This window comes from Oxyura jamaicensis, chromosome 5, assembly GCF_011077185.1.
Source record: "Oxyura jamaicensis isolate SHBP4307 breed ruddy duck chromosome 5, BPBGC_Ojam_1.0, whole genome shotgun sequence".
Classification (NCBI taxonomy): Eukaryota; Metazoa; Chordata; class Aves; order Anseriformes; family Anatidae; genus Oxyura; species Oxyura jamaicensis.
Window position 1 is genome coordinate 62,517,141 of NC_048897.1, and position 5,983 is coordinate 62,523,123.

The following is a 5,983-nucleotide window of genomic DNA, read 5'->3' on the forward strand; positions in this document are numbered from 1 at the left end:
CTCTCAGATGATTAGCTGAGAGCAGAACAATGGAGTGCTTGCTTAAAAATAAGAGTAAAGCCATTTCAAACATCCCAACTCTCATTTTCATCTAGCTGCTTTAGAAAATAGCGGGTTTATTACTATTGCTTCGGAAAAACATTGGCAGAAAGCTTAAGAAAGATAGGAGTTGGTGATTTAAGCTTGATACCTGTTCTAATTAAAGGAGACAAAGTTGTTTGACCACCTTTGCAGATTAGAAACTATGGTGGAATATTACATTAAGAGCTAAGATTCTTACTCCTCTAAGGAGCTAAAGCACAAAGAGAACCCAAAACACATACAAATAACGTCAAAATAATTTCTGCCAGTGGAAATTTCCATTCTCAGCCTCATAAATGCTTTCTGGAGTTCCTCACACTTACCCCACTGTCCTGATTTTTCTCAAGTAAAAACTGCGTTCTTAGCCAGCTCCCCATTTATCCCACTCCAGCAACCATACTGTTAAATATATTCCTAGAATGTATTTTAGCTGACCAGACAGAATCATGATTGCACTGTGACAAATAGAAATAGTACTAGATTGAGAATGTGTCAGCAGAACACTCTGAAAGATGAGTACAAATGCACTGCATTTATAGATTAATTGAAATTAGAACAGAACTACTTTAAATCAAGTGTCCTAAATTAAATTATCATGAAGAATTTCTAAGTCAGTTAAGAAAAACAGTTAAACCAAATTCATTTTGACTAGTAAGACTGTCTGATTAGAAATATAGTACAGTTTAATTGATAATTAAGAAAATATAGCTAAGATTACTTTTCCTGTGTGTACCTAGATAGAAGGCACAGAAAGAAGTCCAAGGACTTCAGCAAGGCAATTCACCTATTATTTTCTGTAGATGATTGAAGCTGTCTACTTTTAAAGTGGAATAATAGCTATATTCTGTGAGTCCTCATAAGAATCTTCCTTTTTCAGTGCTCTGTTTCCTAGTTTCACTTTTCACAGCATTCAGAAACCACAAGGGATTGGTTTTAAGCAGAATATGTTAAAGAAAACCAACAACAACAAAACGACACTTGTTTTGGTAAAACTGTCTACTAACATTTACAAAAGGGAGAACAAAGGGTGCATTGCTCCTGCACAAATATGAAAGGCATAAACTATGGTGCTCAGGTGTACTAAAAATGGAAAAAAGATAGTTTGTGCTTTATTTAGCATAAAGTTCAATTTTGTTCTTTTTCACATTTCCCTCACTTTCATTTACCTCCTAAACACAAGATCAGGAGAGTCACTTGCAGAAGTGATATTTATTTTAAGAAGATTACAGTTAAAGGTATTGCTTTCAGCTCCATGGTAATATTGTTAGCAGTAGTACAACATGCAGAGGAAATGTAAAGAAATATACCAAGAACAGCTAGACTCCATTTGAATTGACTGGAAGTGAACTTTGGGTGCAGCATTCTCTCCTCTACCTGCTTTTCTTTACTGTGTTAGCAAAAATTGCAAAGGTTGGAAGCCAAGTTAAAAAAGGCAGATTTTATCTGTACCGAAGTTCATCCTGCCCAAAGCATAACAAAACCGCTAAAGAAACATCCAAGTAAAAACCAACAACAAAACAACCAACCCACCTGTAGGTATACTCTGCCTTGTAGTTACTATGTTTCAGACACTTCTTCTAAGGACTTTTCTCTCCTCTGTTAAAGTTATGTAGCTCTCTAAAACTTTGGCTGTGTCTTAATTAGTTCAGTGTGGCCTCATTAACCTACCCTGAGCACCTGTGTAAAAGCAGAACAGGACATTTAACTCTCTACTCGCTGGAGATTGTGTTCACTTCTCGATACAAATAAGGGCAAAGAATCTAAATAAATTGTTATTCATATTCAGGCCCACACAGATCTGCAGAAATTCCGAGTAAGATACAGCATTTGAAGATCTGATATTTGTGCCACTAATATACTAAACTTATTAGTGACTTCCTCTATTCTGATAGTGAATCTTTTTCTAGATACCTTTTCTTGACAGATGGGCTTCATGAGATACAAGCTTTTATCAAGACAAAGAATATTTCAACAGAAAACACATCTTAGGTAGTATGGTCAAATTTGATCAGTCAGTTGTCACTCCTTTATTCAAACTGTTACTTTATTGATCTATGTGTTTTAGGCAGAAGGAATCTGAAAGAAGACTTTAGACTTAAAAAAATGCAGAACATCACTGTGGTATTAGTGTTTCCCAGATACGAAGTCCTATTCTGTATTTATTAGAGCTGATGAAATTTATTTTTTTATTGTTGTTTTGTAATCCCATTGTATAAATATTACTAAGAAGCAGTCATTGTTTTCTCTGGGGTTTTGTCAGTTAACAAGAAAAAGATTAAAAAACACTGGTATTTATACTCCAGGCCATCAAGGTCTCAGAATCAGCGAGCATGAGGATTCAGATGAAGCTTTTGCAGATAGAAATTTTACTGGAGAGTAAACAAACAAAACTGTAATGTCAGAAATCTCACTCCTCAGTCTTGCTAGAGCTGATCTTAAAATTGTTGGCACTGATGTTTCAAACTGTTCTTTCTTTTACAAGAAACGAAGTTGGCACTTCTAATGTCACATCTCAGACTTGCTCACTCAGCTCTTGAAGGAAAATCACTGCTAATGAAACTGGGGTTGTCTGACCAAATAAATAAATAAATAAATAAAACAAGTCCTGAGAACCTTTTGATGTCAACTGATGATTTAGCTTCATGTGATGCCATTTCCACTGTATGCTATTATGACCATGTTATTATAGTGTTATTAACAAATGTGTGTTGAAATAGGTAACAACAGCCATTAATTGTTTCTAAAGAATTGTGGTCAGACTATTAAAATACTGATCTTTGTTTTCATGGACTGTTTTTTTTAAAGGGAGAGTCTGAAGGGCTTTACTTTCAGGGACAAAGTCTTGCCCCACGGGCAGGTCTTACTTGACTAAGAGGACAACAAACAGAGTAGGACTGATATTTTTTACTTTCACTGGGTACAACACTCTTGCTTTACTTTTCATACCTTTTAAGTATGGTTACTTAGATGGTGAGCAGAGATCTCCAAAGTAGCGTATAGAAATATACAAAATGTGCTTACCACAAAAATGCCTTTTTCCTTACTCAGTTGCAGGAGCTATGCAGGCCTTATAATTAATAATGGTAATAATTGCTACCTTGCTTATGATACTGTGAATCAAATTCATGGTACATTTACCTTGATAATATCTGATATTAGGTCATACTAAAAAAAAAAAGGTTTTGGCTTCGCGTATGTGTAACACATTTTTTACTATCAAATTATTAACACAATTTCATTGTTATTTGCTGGTGTATAATTTAGATAAGAAGATATAAAGACTAGTCACACTTGATATGTGGAGTGCAAAAATACTCACCAGAGCATCTCCCTTAACATTCTCCATGGTGGAGTTACCATAAGTAGCTAGGATCACTTGGTCAGGAATGTGAAGTATATTGGTTTCCTGTGCGATGTCAATTGCAAAATATCAAATGCAGAATAATGTTTTATTGTCACAATATACCAAGTAAGATATGTTGGCTTGTTGCACAAGGATTTGTTTGCAAGCAGTGAGTATTGTAAATATATTCATAAATACCTGTTTGTTTGAGTGTATTTTACAAATTAGACACAGTCTTTGTTAGGCAGTTGGTAGCAGAATTTTTACTATTAAGCTAATAGTGATATGCAGATATGAAAGTGGGTTATAAAGTGTACTATTTTCACAATGAATGAAGAGTTCAAACTTAATATGGTACATTTCTTGTGACTTATCAAAAGAGAATAAAAAAGTGAAGAGCAAATTGTAGTTGCATCAATACTTAAGAGATCTTTCAGTTACTATTATTTAAAAAGAATTGTAATAAAATGACCACACAATTCATATCTCAGTAAATTAACACTGAATTACCTACCATGATTCGTATGTTTTCACCAGCGTATCATTCCTTTTTGTCTGCATTTGCTTTCTGCATATTTGTGTAGTTTTTACCACTGCACTGTCTGAACAACATATAAAAATCAGTAATGTAAATTCCTGTTATATTCAGACCTTTCATATAGTAAATATAATTTATATCCTGTTTAAGGGTATTTCACATTGTCATAACACAGACAAAGAGGCCACAGTACAAGACCAAATCAATATGTATGTAGTTCATTGGTCTATGAATCAATCCGTAATATTGGGGAAAGAACACAGAGAAATTAAAGATTTTTCTTCTTGGAATCAGTGTTAAATATGAAGTGATGGCCTATTCTGTACAAACGTGGACAGTTGGAAGATATTTTCAAGCCAAAATGAAAAACTGTGGACGGTATCTAAGACTCCCTCTCCATGAAATTAGGGAATGTTTAAGAAGCAGAATATATATGACTAGGTGGAAGACATGTTGCCTCTGATACGGAAACTTGCTTCACTTATTTTTTGTATAGTGAAGTTTTGCATTGTGAAGTTTGAATATACCTTTGGATTTTACTAGGACTGTCTTTGTTCAAAGTAGATTAATCAATTTTCAGAATGGGACAGAATGCCTTTACCTTCTGTATGGTAAGGATGTTTATACTGGGAGTTAGCAAAGAGCTTGCTCTGAATTGAGACTAGTTTTCCTTTATTTTTACTTCCTTGTGCAGACAAACCCTAAGTACGTACTCAATTTAGACTGTAAGGGAAGAAGTTCAGCCTAAGCACTACTTCAGGAAGGAAGTATTTCCAGGCTGCGCTAGACTTGGAATATGCTTCCTATCTTTAGCTTGTGACCTTCCTGTTCTACCTTTTACATATTGAGAGAAAAATATTTGCAATAATGCAAGAACTGAGAGAAGAGACCTTATAAATGTGTTAAAAGGCATCACTGTAGTTTTAAAGCTCTTCTTACAAAATAAAAAAACAAGTGTGGACGTTCACGTCTCCACTAGTGTAGTAGATGTCATCAAACTTCCTGTTGCTATTGTACTGTGTTTTCGAGGAAGAGAAATGCTGTAATGTTCCTCCAGTTCAAATTCTGAAAATCTCTCTGTCTCCCTAGTTTCCAAACAATTTTGAGTGGAGTTGACAAACTTAAGCACGGCAATTCAAAGCCACAATCACTAGCCAAGATGGAATTAGACTTTCCGCTAAAAGAAGGGGAACAATGAAAAATATTGACCTCCTGAACAGACTGAGGCTTTCTTTATAGTACAGATATTGTAGCTTCTTTGTACAACATATTTTCTGAATAGATTTCACTGGATAGTATTGATTTTTTTCTGAGTTAGCATTTTCCTTTCTTAAATAGCCTTATGTTCCTTTTTGGATGATCCATTGGATGCATTAAATAATTATACAATCCTCTAATCAGTATTTGTTAGCTGTCTGGAGCCAAATCTTATTGCTAGGCAACTAAATAAGAAATCTTTGTATTAAGCATTTTGCTGTATCCATGTCTGACCCTATGCTTATGTATACATACATCTACAAAATGATGTAATTGCAGTGTAAACTCCAAATGTAAACATGCTGCATATATTATGTGTACTGACTTGATATGAAAACTGAATCATCTGTAGTCAAAACAGTTTGGAAAAAGACAATGCTTTTTTTTTTTTATTTTTTTTTTATTTTCTAGAAGTGTTTCCCTCATGTCCTTCAAGGACAACCTTGGTGCATAAAATTACTTTTGTCTTTGGGCTGTTAAAATATTTATATTTGTATATTTTCCACCATGATCTATATCTTTTTACATCAGGATACCTCAGTATTTTTACTAATGTCTTTGCAATATATTGATTACTCTAATCCTGTGTTTGCAAGCTTTCCTAAGGAATCGTAAGATAGATCAGTTATTCTGAAAAAAACAGCAGCAGGGCTTCATCAGGCAGTACAGAAAATAGTCTTCCTGCGTTTTTAACACAGCTTAAACATTTAATATTTTCATGAATTCATATCTGCCACCTTAGTGTTTGATTGCATTTCCAGTGC